The sequence below is a fragment of the Odocoileus virginianus genome, chromosome 22, assembly GCF_023699985.2.
Source record: "Odocoileus virginianus isolate 20LAN1187 ecotype Illinois chromosome 22, Ovbor_1.2, whole genome shotgun sequence".
Classification (NCBI taxonomy): domain Eukaryota; kingdom Metazoa; phylum Chordata; class Mammalia; order Artiodactyla; family Cervidae; genus Odocoileus; species Odocoileus virginianus.
Window position 1 is genome coordinate 18,839,256 of NC_069695.1, and position 16,914 is coordinate 18,856,169.

Consider the following 16,914-nt stretch of genomic DNA (forward strand, 5'->3'; position numbering starts at 1 on the left):
TTGTGCCAGTCTTGCAGGGGACACTCCGTGCTGGATGCATCTTGTCGCATTTCTGGAACTAAGTCTCTTGCCCCTTTCTCTGTAGAAGATTTGTTGCCTTATCAAATTTATATGTCAGCTATGCAAGCAGTTGTTTTACTAATACACATAATTAGTTTACACATTGTCTTAACTCGCCCAGCCTGGTATATTTTGAAGAGCTAACACTTGCTGGAAATAGATAAAAAAAATCTCCTTACACCATTTGAAAATAGAAAGACATCATTAGTCAATCCTAAAGGAAATCAACCCTGACTATTCATTGGAAGGACGGATGCTAAAGCTGAAGCTCCTATATTTTGACCTTCTGATACGAAGAGCTGACTCATTGGAAAAGACCCTGATGCTGGGAAAGATTGAGGGCAAGAGGAGAAAGGGGCGACAGAGGATGAAATGGTTGGATGGCATCACTGATTCAATGGATGTGAGTTTGAGCAAGCTCCAGGAGATGGTGAAGGACAGGGAAGCCTGGCATGCTGCAGTCCACTGGGTTGCAAAGAATAGGACACGACTGAATGACTGAACAACAACATTAACAAGGACAGAATGATGTTTGAGTCTTCAAACCCTGGACTTATTCTTCCAGATACTGAACTTATTGTGGGGATTGTAAATGGACAGAACTTTCTAGTAAGATTCCCTGACTGTAGTTGGTTTTTGCTAGTTGTCCAGATGTGCTATAGGATTGGATTGTGGCGTTCAATTTGCATTGTCCAATTTCCCATCTCACCGTACATTTTCCAGTATGTTGATTTGTTCTTCGTCTGAAAACTAAAAGTGTCAGAACCCTTTATGCCCATTAACCTACTTACTTGCTGGATCTTGAAAGAGAAAATTCTTCACTATTGATAAAGTACCAAAGAGTCAGCTATTTGCAAAACTTAAAAATGGAGATTCTCTCTTTTACTTCAGAAGGTTAGATGGGAGAAAAAACACATGTAAGTTTTGGAACTCACTGTCCTTTCAGCTGCAAAGGTCAAACAAGGATATTTTACTTTTTCCTTGTCATTTGCTTAAATGTCTGGAAACTGATGCTTATTATTCCACAAGAGGCTGAGAAGGTACAGGAAGTCCTGCTTGTTCGTCATGACCAGCATCTGGCAGGGACTAGGCACTGATTCACAGTTATTGTAATCCAACATATTGAGTAATTGAGACTTAGGTATGTGTCAGCTGTCTGCCATACTCTGAAAATTGCAATAAATTTGATGCTGAATATATGCTTTATTGCTTTATGATTCAGACAGCCCTCCAGAGACTTTGTAAAGTTCTCAGTCATTGTTTTAACATCACTTTAAATTGTACTGTGATATGATAGCCCCCTTTAATAGGAATTCCCAGTCAATAGCATAATCTTAGTATTAACCTATATCCATAATTTTTAAACTGAAACTTCAAAGAGAAAGTATTTATGAAGCTGACTTCAAGGCAGCTTTTTAGTATACTTTTAGAACTACCTCTGATTGCTTTTCAGAGAACGCTGAGATACACGTTTTATAATTGAACAGCGGAGTTGGTACAGAGAAGCCTTGAAGGAGGTCCATCGTGATCATGCAGACAGTCAGTGGCTGTCCGTATTGAGTGGGACAGAGAAGCTCGCTGATGGGAAACGTCACAGGACTTGTCCAATGCCTCTGCAGTACCTGCTCCTGCAGCCACAACTGCCCCTTTCAACCATCCTGATGATGAACTTGTATCCTGTACAGCCAGGCATTCGTCATATCACATAATGCAAGCCACTGGGGCTTCCCAGGTGGCACTAGTGGTAAGGAAACTGCCTGCCAGTGCAGGAGATGTCAGAGATGAGGGTTCAATCCCTGGGTCGGGAAGATCCCTGGAGGAAGAAATAGCAACCCACTCCAGTATTCTTGCCTGGGAAATCCCATGGACAGAGGAGCCTGGCGGACTCCAGTCCATAGGGTCACAGAGTTAGACACCACTGAAGTGACTTAGCACACTCGCACAGTGAAAGGCGTTGCTGAAAAGTCAGGCACTTAAGATGCCGATGTCCTTCACACCACGTGGTACCCTAGGGACACCGTTCATCAGCACAAGCCCCCCGTCCTGCAGAGTTCCAGCAAAATACAGACTGGTGGGCTGTATTTCTCCACCAGACGTTGACCCTTTGATGGTCAATGTCTCCATCAAAGTCACAGAGTGAATTCAGTCCACAACGGAAATTTTCTAGAAATGGCTGAATTCATCCACTGAGTCTGCCTGACCGCAGGAATGTGCCAGGATTTCCACCCAGTTCTCCAGTGAAGACATGAATGCAGACTCTGATGGCCTCCATGGAGTCTCGTTGCCCCAAGGCCTACAGGCTTCATCAGAATCCTCACACACTGGCAGCCTAGCCAGTTAGACCTGCATGGTGTATCCTATTAACTTGTGTATGTTGAAGTCACAGCAGGGTGAAGACCAGAGGGAACGTCAGCAAGGACATTCCCGAAGGATGCCCCGCCACATCCAGGCTGAGAGTCCCAAACCAACACCCAGGGCCCTCATGGTCCGACTGAGACCCTGGAAGCAACAGCCACCATGGCCTTTGACATTCTCTTCCCCACCAAGACCCGAGGCAGGAGGAAAACAAGCATTACATCCTGGAAGGAGACTGGAGAAGTTACCAGCTGTGTTGGTATCACACGTCTGTGATTCTTTAATAGGCAGCATGTTGAGAAAACTTTTAACAATTTGAGAGAAAAATCAGTATGAGTTCTGCAACAGAATTTGCTATGAAAAATCCTTCCCCGTTATGAGCAGATCACTTACTGGGAGGAAAAAAAATCCTTCCCTCTACTGTCTCTGCCTCTCTCCAGAATTCATTTCAGACCCATGTTATTGCCCTAAGAGGAAAAAAAAAGAAACCTCCATTAAAAACCAGAAGTTGTACCCTGCACAGCAGCAGCCCAGAGCCTCAGGGGGACTGCGTGATTCTTATTCAAACAGCGAGTCTGAGGCTGCCGTGCTCCCGGGAGTCAGGTCTTATTTGCATTTTGGAAACTGTTCGGTATTGATTTTATTGAGTTATTTAAAATTAGATACTTTAGAAATTAATGTGCACAGGTATTGGTCATGGAGAATATCACCACTTATAAAAACTGAGAAAGTTTGCTCTTAAATTGCAAGAACGGCACAGTGACAGTACTAAGGTTGTTGTTCAGTCGCTCAGTCGTGTCCAACTCTTTGTGACTCCATGGACTGCAGCACGCCAGGCTTCCCTGTCCTTCACCACCTTCTGGAGCTTTCTCAAACTCATGTCCATCGAGTTGGTGATCCCATCCAACCATCTCATCTTCTGTTGTCCCTTTCTCCTGTCTTCAGTCTTTCTCAGCATCAGGATCTTTTCCAGTGAGTTGACTCTTCACATCAGGGGTCCAGAGAATTGGAGCCTCAGCTTCAGCATCAGTGCTTCCAATATTCAGGGTTGATTTCCATTATGATGAACTGGTTTGATCTCCCTGCTGTCCATGGGACTCTCATGAGTCTTCCCCAGCACCATGGTATTAATATCTTCATCATTTTGGAGACTACAGGTTAATTGCCTTTCAGGCTGGTGAGCATAACTAGTTTTCATTTAATTTCTACCTAATGGAAGAGGCTAGGACTAGGATAGGCAGATGTTATGTGGTCCTGGAGAATTTCCCTGACACACTTTGGGGAAGTGTTGAGGAAAACAAGATTTGGTGAGAAGTCAGATTATGCACAATTCTTCATCTTGAGGAAAAGCATACAGAGAATTAAGAGGCATACAGAATTCATAGGCATACAGTCCATCTTTTGACCTCCAAATACTTTGTCACTTTTTGTAGTATTTATTGAATAAAGTCTTATCTTTCTTAGTGATTTTTTAAGAGTTTAGTCCCTTAATAATTATTGTACCAAGTTGAATAGCATGAGTGTTGTGGAAAATAGTTTTTAGTACTCAAAATATTCCATTTACTGTCTTCCCCGATGCATACCTGTGTTTTTCAACAGAGTTTTGCTAGTTCCCTTCTTGACTGGTTTAAAAAAAGAATAAGTACAGAACATTATGGTAGAATTGCATTGGTGTAATTACATATTAAGGGCTTCCCACGTGGCACTAGTGGTGGCCAATGCAGGAGTTGCAAGGGATGTGGGTTTGATCTCTGGGTCAGGAAAATCCACTGGAGTAGGAAATGGCAACCCACTCCAGCATTCTTGCCTTGGAAATCCCATGGACAGAGGAGTCCGGCAGTCTACAGTCCATGGGGCCGCAAAGAGTCAGGCGCAACTGAGCACAATTACAAATTGGGCTTATTGTGCAAAATTACTTTTCTGAAACTGCTTTAATAACACCAGTCAAAAAGTTCCATTGTTGTTTTTGCTCTCTCCTCCAAGGAATAATCAGGGGTCACGTAGAGGAAGGACCAGGGCTGGCCAAGCTACAGTCAAGGCCACTCTCATGCTGTAAGAAGAGCTCTTAAATTAACCAGAGAGCTGCTGGGGGCTCCAGGGTCTTCTGGGCACTTATCAAGACCATTATCAGGTCTTCTGGGGAGATGTAAGCTCAACTCACAGGCAAAGCTATTGTCAAGACTTAAACTGGAAAAAAATTAGGTAACTGGAAGCAAAGCCCCTTCTGTGATTTTAGGGACAACAGTGACTTGTCTGATGAACCACTTAAGGATGGGAAAAAGCCTGGGCGAAGGTAAGGGTGCTCATCCTATGGGGTGCCAGCACCTGCTTCTCCCACTCTTCACCATAGCGAAGTTACATTGTGTTTTCTGTCTTTTTAACTATGGAGAAACTGCAGTGCATGGAGTGTGCATAACCTCCCAGGGCACACAGTCAGTACATGGCTGGCTGGCACCAATACCACTAGTTTGTCTTCTCCAGGAAGGCAGTAGGGGGTGGGGGGTTGTGACACCCTGATAAGTAGTTTGGCAGCAGAAGCTAGGGGCTCCAACCTGTGTTAAATCTGCCTGAGAAACCCCTTCCTGATTCCACTTGGAGACAAAATGAGAGTGGATTGTCCAGCTTCCCACAGTCATCTGTCGTCATAGCATGAACTCAGTCGAAGGATGTGTGTATTTTCATCAAAGTGTAATGAATCAGCAGAGCGTTCTAACTCTGCTTCAGAGAACAGGTGCCATATATCAATATCCACTTCCTTTCACTGCTTTCTTACAGGATTTTTCTTAAAGCTGTCACCTGAGTGCCTACATTCCAAACACAAATCAAAATCTTGCCTCCTCCAAGCATCACCTGAAAACAAAATCGGTTGTCCCTTATGAGTGCTCTTGAGAAAACATCCATATTTAACTCTGAGTCAATGAAAGTAAGTTAGAAAATGCTAAACCTACTAAAGGATCCTTTTGCTCTAAGATCAGCCATTCAACAAACATTTTACAAGGCAATCATTGTGTGCCCAGCACTATAAACTTCAAAGAGTCAATCCAATTGTATCTGGATCAGAGGAAAGAAATACAGAGCACAAAGTTTTTTAGTTGAAAAGCTCTGGAAAATTCTGGTCATTGGAAGTGAGATAAAAGAATTCATTGCTCTGTCATTTAATTCAAAAGCTTCGATCTCTATTTGTACTATGGTTAAAAGCACAAGTCCTGGATCATTTATTCATTGACTGATTCTGTTTTACAAGCACTGGGTGGACGTGGGGGTATGTTACTTCCCAAACCAGAGACAGTTCTTCGTGCTCAGTCGTTCAGTCATGTCCATCTTTTTGCAACCCCATGGACTGTAGCCCTCCAAGCTCCTCTGTCCATGGGATTTTCCAGGCAAGAGTACAGAAGTGGGTTGATGTTTTCTTCTTCAGTGGATCTTACCCTTCCCAATCCAGAGATCAACCCTACATCTTCTGCATTGGCAGGCCGATTCTTTTCCAACTGTACCACCTGGGAAGCCCCCATCTCCAAATATCATCAACCAGGGGCTTAGGGCCTCAATATATGAACTTTGGGAGGACACAAATATTCAGTCCATAACACCTACTTGATGAGAACATGCAAAAACGGTGATAGAATTGCTTATTATTTATGAGGCATGGCTGATCAAAGGCTCTCTCTTTTGTATTACTCTTCTTTGGTGAGATGTCATTTTTGTTGTTGCTGCTGTTGATTTCTCTCTGTTAGATGCCCCCTCGACACTGATGTGCCCTTGCTCCCATCTTTTATGTAAGCATGCCCACTCCCCCTTCCATGTTGCTATCTCTTGCTAGATGACCAAGTCAGGTTAACAGTCAAAAACTGACCTGAGACACTGATTTCTAGTATCCTCTAGGATTCTAGTATCTCTGTTAAAAACATGTTTAAGTAACTTACTTGTATCTGTATTGATATTGGTTAAATCTCACTGGGGGCACACATATTCGATGCAGCAGAATTTCATTACAATGAAAGCTATTTGCTCGTCTCTTGACTCCATTGTAATGAGATCAGAAAAAGAGTATATTAATTCTGAAGAATTTGCATAGTGTTTGTATGTCATAGAGCTTTGTATAATCCCATACGCCTTTGCACATGTCCATTCATTTACCAAGACAAAAGTAGAAAGCAGTAGAAACACAAATTACCAAAACACTGCTGGGGAGGAGAGAGAAAGCAAGCGTGACTATAGTGAGTGGAGGAAATAATTCTATAGCCAGTATTGAGGAATGGGGAGGAGGTGACGATGAAACCAAAAAGAAAAGAGAGAGAGAGATATTTTGAATCATTTCAAAAATATACTTCCCATTCTGGAAAACCTGACTTTTCCTTGGTATGCAGATGAGTCTCTCCCCTGGAGAAACCACCTGTGGCTATGACACTCGTTGCATTTTCCTTATATAGAACTGTTTTTCACAGAGAGCTGAGCAGCAGAATTACTTGGTCCATCCTCTAGTCTCTCTTTCCTCAAATCTGACATGATACTTGGAGTCAGTCTGGGCTGAGCTTGGGGTCCGCTTCCCCAGGCACGGAGCCCGTCACCAGCCTCTCCCGGACTGAACAGGGTCATAACCTCCCCCCGCTTTGACCCCAGTAAGAGCTGATGCTGAACCAGCTGCAAAGGACAGTGCCTTTATGTAGTTTTGGCCGCACTGGGTCTTTGTTGCTGCACTGGAGTGGCTTTCTCTAGTGTCAGCGAGCTGGGGCTACTCTCTGTTGTGGTGCATGGGCTTCTCATTGCTTCTCTTGTTGCTGTTGCGGAGCACAGGCTCTAGGCACTTGGGCTTCAGGAGTTGTGGTACACAGGCTAAGTTGCTCTCAGGCATGTGGGATCTTCCCAGACCAGGGATCAAACCAGTGTTCCTTGCATTGGTAGGTGGATTCTTAACCACTGGACCACCAGGGAAGTCCTGACTTATACTACATATATAGTGTAAATATGGTAAATCCTGAATATTCATTAGAAGGACTGATGCTGAAGCTGAAGCTCCAATACTTTGCCCAGCTGATGCGAAGAGCCAACTCACTGGAAAAGACTGATGCTAGGAAAGATTGAGGGCAAGAGGAGAAGGGGGGACAGAGGATGAGATGGTTGGATGGCATCACTGGACTTAATGGACACAAGCTTGAGCAAACTCTGGGAGACAGCGAAGAAGAGGGGAGCCTGGCGTGCTGCAGGCCATGGGGTCGCAAAAATCGGACACAATCAAGTGACTGAGCACAGCCTTCTTTGTAGCTGCGTGAGGCTGGAGTTACAGATCTGTTCCACCAGTTCTGAATTTTCACTTTGCAGGCAAGATAACTTAACCTGTTATTACGTACCTGGAATTTGTAGAAATCAAGTTTCCGGTCTTGCATTGCATCTCCAGGCGAGGCGCCCTGCACAGATCTCTACGTGAAGCGTAGTAACTCTATCCCAGGTAATTTCTCCAGCCCAAGAATGAGATGCTCCTGATCTATGTGAATTGCTCAAGATGCAAAGAATGGTTCCTCCCAGCAAGTTGTAAATTGCTGAGGAGTTAGAGAAGCAGGGAGAAGTAGCGTTTCCTGTGTACACCCTGCCTCTCAGAAATGGGCTGATGTGAGGAATCTGTCTTCTCAAGAACACAGTGTGCTTCCTGGCGGCAGGTGGACCAGCTGCCAAAGGCCCTTTTGAAGTAGAAACTAAAATAATGCTTAATGGTCATTCTGCTCCCATGGAGGGGGGGGGGCATAAATCAGAAGGACAGCCGGGCTTGGAATTTGGATCACGTGAGGCTTTTCTCAATGGTCACAAACTTCAGCCTCCTAACAAATAGCAGTTGGATTATTAAGTACTTTTAAGGGCCAGTCTAGTGAAAGAGCAGCTGTAAAACGGAAACACATGGAACCAGCTAGGTAACAAAAAAGACAAAAAAGGTGGTGGAAATAATTGGGTTTCTTAGTACTTCGAATATTTCACAGCAATGCCATTACCGTATTTATAAAGGACAAAACACCATTGGGTTTAATGGAGCTGCCTGGCTGTTTATGGTTTACATAATGCAGTTACAGTATGTTCCTTGTTCATATGCTTGTTTTAAAATGTATGACCTCTTTATTATAAGAAGTTTTAAGTGCAGTGAAATTCTTAGAAAATTCATAAAGTAGAAATTGAGATGGCAGTACATAAAAGAAATTTTGAAATAGTGTTTTTAATTTGAAAAAGTTGAAGTCAAGGGTAAAAGCAGATGCCTTGGGACTGCTCAGCTAGGACTACTGACTAAGTTTCATCACCCTTGACAGTTTAGAATCGAAAAGGTAATTTTTCTTTTCTCCATTTTCTCTCTCTTCTCGCCAATGAACTTACAATACTTCTGACTGATGTTAAAAGAGCCACAGGCAAGTCTGAGAAGGGTGACCCCTTGGAAAGTAAATTTGTGTTACCTTTTGCCCCATGAAGCCCTCTTCCTTATGGAAACAAGCTCAACACTTCACTCATTTAGTTAAAATAGTGAAAACTAATGCTTGGTAAATGGTGAGAAAAGGTACACATGTATGCGTTCTTGCTTTCTTTCCCTTAACAAGCTCATTCTCCCAGACTTAGCCTTTTTCCAGCTACAAGTCAATAACCCAGAATTCTGAGAAGGCAAAAAGATACATTATGGATTTTTAGTAGGTGATAGATGTGCTTGGTACAAAATTCTAAAGGTATGAAGAATTCACAGTGAAAATGTGTCCCCCTCCTCGTCCTGTCCTGCAGCTCCAGCTTGCACCCAGGCCAGGGCTGCTGTGTCTTCTCTTAGGGATGCCTGTGTGTGTGTGTGTGTGTGTGTGTGTGTGTGTGTGTGTGTGCATGGTTACACGTGTCCCTCTGCTCACTTAGCACAATAAAGTTTGGCAAACGGCTCACATCAGTGCGTGTGAAGGATCCTTGCCCTTGTTCACCACATGGATGGACTCTGACTTGATCGATGGCCATCCAGTTGGTTTCCCACATTTTTATGTAAAGAATGCTGAAGAGTGGTCCACATTTATCATTTCACACTGTGAGAAGACTCTGGGCAGATACCAGAAGGGAAATCACAGGTCCGTGGGGACACGCATTTTAGATAATGCCAGATTTTCCTCCATAAAACCTCAACAGTATACCTCCACCAGCAATGTGTGAGAGGAAACCCCCCCCCCACTTTCCAACTATTGTATTAGGAAATTTTTTCATCTAAACCAAAAAGATAGGTTAAAAAACATAGACTTAAGTCTGAGAGTGAGTATCTTTGCATATTTCAAGAGCCATTTGTATTCATTTTTCTGTGAACACTTGTCTAAATTCTGTTCCATTTTTCGGTTTAGTCATGGCTCTGTGGGGCTTTCCAGGTGGCACTAGTGGTAAAGAACCCACCTGTCAATGCAGAAGGCATGAGAGACGCGGGTTCGATCCCTGGGTGGGGAAGATCCCCTGGAGGAGGCAATGACAACCACTCCAGTATTCTTGCCTGCAGAATCCCGAGGACAGAGGAGCCTGGTGGGCTAGTGCATGGAATCACAAAGAGTCAGATATTACCTAGTGCCCATGCACATCCGACTCTCTGTGTGTGTATATACAGGGAAATTAGCCCCTTTTATATATTGCAAGTTGGAACTACTTTTTCTTTTTTCATTTGTCTTTGAAATTGCTAATGGTACTTTTTATGTTTTTTTAAATACAGTTTTTAGATACGAATATACCAGTCTTTTCCTATGTGGCTTCTAGTTTTGTATCACAGTTGGGCTTTTCTTTCCTTAAAAAAGAAATCTACCATTTCTTTATTTTATTGCTTCATGGTTTTCAGTTTGAAAGCATCTCTCCCTTTAACCTCTGTATTTGTGAATGGTAAGAGGTGGAGAAGTAACTTTTACCCTTGTCCTGGCGGTTGATCTAAGTGTTCACAATTTGTTAACTGAATGTTCCATCTGTTCCCCAACTGACTTAAATCTCACCTTCATCTTATACTAAATCCCTCTATGTACTTTATTTATTTGCATGGATCTACTTGTCTGTTCCTGTCTTAGTACTACATTGTTTCAAGTGCTGTAGCTTTATAGTAAGTTTTAAAATCTCAATAGCAGTTAGGCTCTTCTTTGTAAAAAATGTTTAAAATTTAGGCTACTCATGTCTTACTTGTGGCATGTGGGCTCTCTAGTTGTGGCACAAGGGCTCAGGAGTTGTGATGGGTGGATTTAGTGGCATGTGGGCTCTTAGCTCCCCTACCAAGGATTGAACCTGAGTCCCCTACATCCCAAGGGGGATTCTTAACCGGTGGACCACAAGGGAAGTCCCAAGGCTCCTCTTAACATTCTTCCAGCTACTCTTTCTTGCTTGTTTTTGCAAATGAACTTCAGAATCAGTTTTTCTAGTATGAAACCCAAATCCTGTTAGTCTTCCTGTGCTGTGGACTTAGTTGCTCAGTCATGTCCCACCTCTTTGCACCCCTGTGGACTGTAGCTTGCCCGGCTCTTTGGGGATCTTCCTGAGCCAGGGATCCAGCTGGCGTCTCCTACGACTCCTGTATTCATGAGTGGATTCTTTACCCCCTGAGCCTAAATTTATGGTTTAACTCTAAATGTGCTCCTTTATGAAGTTAGACACGATAAGCCTTTCCCACACTCAAATTATTCCTGTCCCTTGATAGCATTTCTGGTTTCCTTCATGTAGAAATTGTACCCTTCTTATGAAGTTTATTCCTAAGCATTTCATCATTTTTGTTGCTACAGCAAATGGATTCATTTCTTTCTTGATACCCTGGAGCTAGTGTTGATTGTGTATAAAAGCTGTCAATTTCTGTACAACAATTTTGACTTTGTGATCAAGTCAAATTCTCTTCTATATGTAATTTTTTCATGTAATTGCTTTCCAGGTAAATAAGTGGGTCACCTACAAATAATGATCATTTTACCTATTAAAAGCTGTTTGTTTTGTTTTTTCTGATTTTCCCCGAATTGACCAGCTTAGCAACTTTTGGACAGTAGAGTAAGCCTTCTCCCTGGCAAGTAGGAAGGGGATCTCTCTGAGACCACAGACCCCCACCCCCACCCCGTCTCCTGGGGGACCAACACAGACCTCTTCTTCTATCTTAATTTTGTTTGGCTAGACTCTTACTGGGCTTCCCAGGTGGTAAAGGACCTGCCCGCCAATGCAGGAGGCTTAAAAGATGCAGATTTGATCCCTAGGTCAGGAAGATCCCCTGGATAAGCACATGGCAACCCCCTCCAGTATTCTTTCCTGGAGAATCCCACAGACAGAGGAATCTGGTGGGCTACGGTCCATAGGATTGCAAAGAGTCGGACAGGACTCAGGCCACTTAGCAGCAGCAGTAGTCACTTACTGAAAGAAATTAGAGTAATTGATTTCTCCTGTTTATTGAACAGTGAGGTAGGAGATGGTCACAGCTTTTGTGGTTTATTTAAACATTTACTTTATTGGTTTCCTTATAAATTCTATTTAACATGCAGTAGCTCTAAGTTACCTAGATTTGAATATTCAGAGGATGGCTATTACACTGAGCAGTCTCATTATCTGGAAATGAGTAACCTTGGGAGGAGTCAGGGTCCTTCCCCCTCGAGCCTTCTCCAGGCAGCTCCAGCGTCTGGGTCTCACCAGTCTCACCAGTGGGAACCTCAGCCGTGCAATGCAGGGCATGCAGGGCAGTTAAGATCCCGGCCTGAGAGACTATTGATAAGCTTAGCTGGATGGCAGTCGAATTTATCAGAAGGTGAGGAAAATTAACGCGAGAAGTTACGGATGTCATCTTAGCTCAGAACTCAGCTGGTTGTGCAACCCTGGCAAATAGTGTAACCTCTCCGCTGTGATATTTTCAATCTGGGGATGTGACTATTATTAAATATTCAGTTAATTGATATTTAATATTAGTTAATAATCTTAATTAAAAGTATTCTTTCATAGTAGATATTCAGTCCTATACTTACATTTGTCCTTGCACTCTACCGTCTTTATTAGGAGACCTCCCTTAACAGCCCTGTGTGTTGCTGTTATTACTGTGGTTACTGCGGTCCCATGTGGCATTTTAGATAAGGAAGTGGGTTGGTCTTTGGGGCTTCTCCCTTGCTGCTTCAGCAGATTGAAGGAGCAGCTGGGCTATTTTTAATCAGCTGCCACCTCGAGCTCAGCATCACTCCATCGGGTGGCCTCCCTGCACAGTCCTGTCTACCACCATCATTTCAGAAAGTGGGTAAGGACAGACTCTCACCTCTTGCCAAAGTCACCAAAAGCTGGAGATGTCAAATCACAGAAATCAAAGTAGACCTCCTAGGGATAAGACATTGGCGCTGAAATCATTGTGAAGGTGTATGAAATATTTTAATGAAGGAAAGTAAGCTCTACTTGAAATCATATTAATAGTCAAAGGGAACAGTCACCAAGATTTCCTTTAAATTATAGATGACAAGTCATTTCCTTTCCTCTAATCAAGTACACTCGTGTTTGTCTCTTGTTCCAGCTGTACTTTTATCACAGTGGCCTAACTTTACATCCCTGTGTAAGACTAGAAAAGGGTCAATAGAAGGAAAAGCCACATTTAAGAAGTCAGTAATACCATGTGGAGTCTGAGAACTCACTGGGTTCTTCTTAATCTGTGACTGACATCGTTTAAGTGATGCGACGTAACCAGCAGTCATTGTCCTACCAGACATCAGACACAGGAGAGGCAAAATATCCACCAACGCTTTTTTTTTCTTTTATTTATTTATTTTGGCTGCCTTATGGCACACAGACTTCTCTAGTTGTGGTGTGAGGGCTTACTTGCCCCTCGGCATGTGGGATCTTGGCTTCCCAGGTGGTGCTAGTGGTAAAGAACCAGCCTGTCAATGCAGGAGACATAAGAGACCTGGGTTCAATCCCTGGGTCAGGAAGATCCCCTGGAGGAGGGCATGTCAACCCATTCTAGTATTTTTTCTTAGCAAATCCCACGGACAGAAAAGTTTGGTGGGCTACGTTCCATGGGGGTCTCAAAGAATCGGACATGACTTAGTGATTAAACAACAAGAGTACGATAGAATTTTCTTTTTCTTCTCATAAATTTTTTTTTATCTGTTTCTCTTTGTCTGGAAGGTAAGTTCCCTAAAGGCAGGAATCTTTGATTCTATCCCTAGATGTGTCCTAAGCATTATGTCAGGTACCAGAAAATAGTAGGTATTACATGGACAACTGTTGGATGAATGAATGGACAAATTAATGAAGTCATTGTATGCAGCCAGTATTGACTTCTTTGAAGCTCAGCAGAACTTCCTATTTCATGAAGAAAGTGGTTGGGGGCATATTAAATTTAGGGTTGAGCTATGTTTTTTTCAAATTATATATGGATGTGGGAGCCTGCTGGGCTGAGGTCCATAGGGTCACAAAGAGTCGGACATGACTAAAGTGACTAAGTATGCATGCACATATGGGATCATAGTTCCCCAAACAGGAATCAAACCTGAGCCCCCTGCATTGGAAGGTGGATTGTTAACTGCTGGACCATCAGGGAAGTCCCTCCATCAATACTTTAAAATATGAAAAACGATGAACATGTGAAACTATGCATAGTGAAGGTTTAGAAGAGAAAAAGAGTGAACATTTTTTTGACATGGGAGAAACTGGAGTATGTGATCACATAAATGGTTTAATAAGACGTCAATAGTATGAAAAGATTCAGGCTTGTCTTGAGGCTACAATTCGTTTTGGAAAGACCAGGTGAAGCTTGGGTTCCAAGAGAGGGTGAGGGCTGCAGAACGCAGACACAGCTGTGTCTGTGTTCAGACACCCTCCCAGGAGAGGCAGAAATGTGTTTTTTCTTCACCAGGGAGCAGCCTTTAGAGTGTATCTCTTTGTCCTGTTTACCAGATGATCAATGCCGCGGGTATCTTGTGGATCTTAGCTAAGCATCCTAGTTCTGAAACATCATTTTTCCAGGGTTTTGTTTTGTTTCTTACCAGAATTGAACCAGAATCCATGTTTTATGATGCCCTCCACAGATCTGTGAGCTTACAGAGGCCTTTGGAGGGACCCCACAAATATGATTGCCCCAAGGAATAGAGAGGTCTTGATGGGTTGTCATGAGTAAACAGGGAAAAGAAAAGAAGCTCCCCTGAAAAAAGGGCTAGAAATTATTTTTAACACCCTCTGTGATTATTTAGCTAAATGTAGGAGGCGTACCAAACTTTATTTTCAAGTATGTGACCTTTTCACAATCATAAGCTGTGCCCTGAAATGTGCCAGAGTATGCAGTAGTTTTAATTAGCCTCCCTATCTTATAAAACCAGCAACCAAACTGAATATGAGGCTGGCTTTTTTTTTTTTTAATACCCATCGATTTGAGTAATTAGAAGAAAAAAAAAAGAATTGCAAGGAATGTTCTTCAACTGAGCTTATCCTGGCTTTTTAAATTTTAACTAGAGCAGGGCAAAAAAAAAGAAAAAGTAAATGACACTATTTGGTTTCACTTCTTACTTTAGAGAAATGAATGTGGCCAGTTCTGGTTAATTAGCAGAGGCACATTTATGTCGTGGTGTAGTTCGGCCTGTGCACCTTGTGTGGGAAAGATAGGTGATTTGTGTTATTTTTCTCTGTGGGTTTTGGGGACTATGATTTAGCAAGGCAATATCCTGGAATACATTAGAAAATAACAATGACAGATCCATCTTGTATTTTGTGCCCTGAAAAGCTGTTAATGTAGATGTAAATGCTGTGCTTATAATATAAAAATGCTTGGGAATTACTGGCCCCTTAGCCAGGCAGGGCTTGTGAGAGGAGACAGCAAGACAATGAAAATCAGGTTTCCCCCAACTTGACTGCAGTGGCTAACCCTCTATAAAGAATGCATAGTCAGGCCCCCATTTGAAGGAATTCCATAGGCGACCATCCAAACTTCACAATAAATCACGGCAGTTGTGAACTTTGCAGAAGAGCTCTGTCTAATAAGAAATAGGGAGAACTTACAGTAAAGTAGGAACAATTATCCATCTTATGGGATATGGGACTTCCCTGGTAGTCCAATGGCAAAGATTCTGAGATCCCAATGCATGGGGCCTGGGTTTGATTTTTGGTCAGGCCACTAGACCCAGCACAGCCAAATAAATAAATATTTTCGCAAAAGAAAAATGAATTTAATATAACAGCTCACTGACAAAACTGTAGGGAGAATTAAATGGAGAGACTTCAACGGCAAATACCAAGCATGACACACAATAGGTTCCCATTGGGTAGTAGGTGTTTTATAAATGGAATGAATTTAAACGTATTTATTCAATGCTTCTTGAATGACCACACCTGAAAACAAATGAGGAACAAAGAATCCGTTTCTTGAATGTGACTAAAATAACAACTTTGGCCTGGGTCTATGAGGGGGACGTCTCTGGACTATAGCCTCATATATAATTTATCATTTGTCTCCATTAAACCGTAATAAATTATAAAGAACCAGAGATGCAGGCTTTGTACTGGAAACCTCCTCTGAATACAACCTGAGGGGACTATTTGCACCTCCACCACCTTCCTGCAGAGAATCATTTGCTATTAATAACATGGGACCATCTTTATTCGTCCACGATTTCAATTCTGTAAAATATCACATAAAAGCTGCCCTTTCCTGGACTCAGCCTTTCCAGCCTGGGATACTTAGGGACACTTGAAAAGTATAAAATCCGTGACTGTCTGTGCAACAGCAGAAATGTATTTAAGACACGGGCTATGAGATACGTGTGTGCTGTATGCTCAGTCACTCAGACATGTCCAACTCTTTGTGACCCCATGGACTGTAGCCTACCAGGCTCTTCTGTCCATGGAATTTTTCAAGCAAGAAGACTGGAGTGGGTTGCCACTTCCTACTCCAGGGGATCTTCCTGACCTTGGGATCAAGCCTGCCTCTCTTGCATCTCATAGTTCTTGGCAAAAGCTATATCAGTAATGTGTGTGTGTGTGTGTGTGTGTCTGTGTGTCTGTGTGTCTGTGTGTCTGTGTCTGTGTGTGCGCCTGGGCCCACATGTGTGCATTCAGTCGTGTCCAACTCTTTGAGACCCCATGGACTGTTGCCCACCAGGCTCCTCTGCCCATGGTGTTTTCTAGGCAAGAACACTGGAGTGGGTTGCCATTTCCTTCTCCAGGGTATCTTCCTAACCCAGGGATCAAACCCAGTCTCCTACAGTGGCAGGCAAATTCTTTACCGATGAGCCACTGGGGAAACCCCGTGTACCAATCATAGCCATGATTTGTTGGCATTCTGAAAATGAAGCAGAAGTGGATGGCAGAAATTTCGTATTATCTCTTAGTATTAAAGTGTTCAGATAATTTAGATAATCAACAACATAAAGAATACCCTTTTAGGACTCACCTCTTCTCCATGTGTTACATTATACTTCCTTGGTAGAAGAGCTGTGTCCTTTATGTTGTTGGTGATCTAAAATAACTGGGCACTTTAATCCTAAGAGATGATATGAAATTTCTGCCACCCACTTCCACATCACTTTCAGAATGCCAACGAGT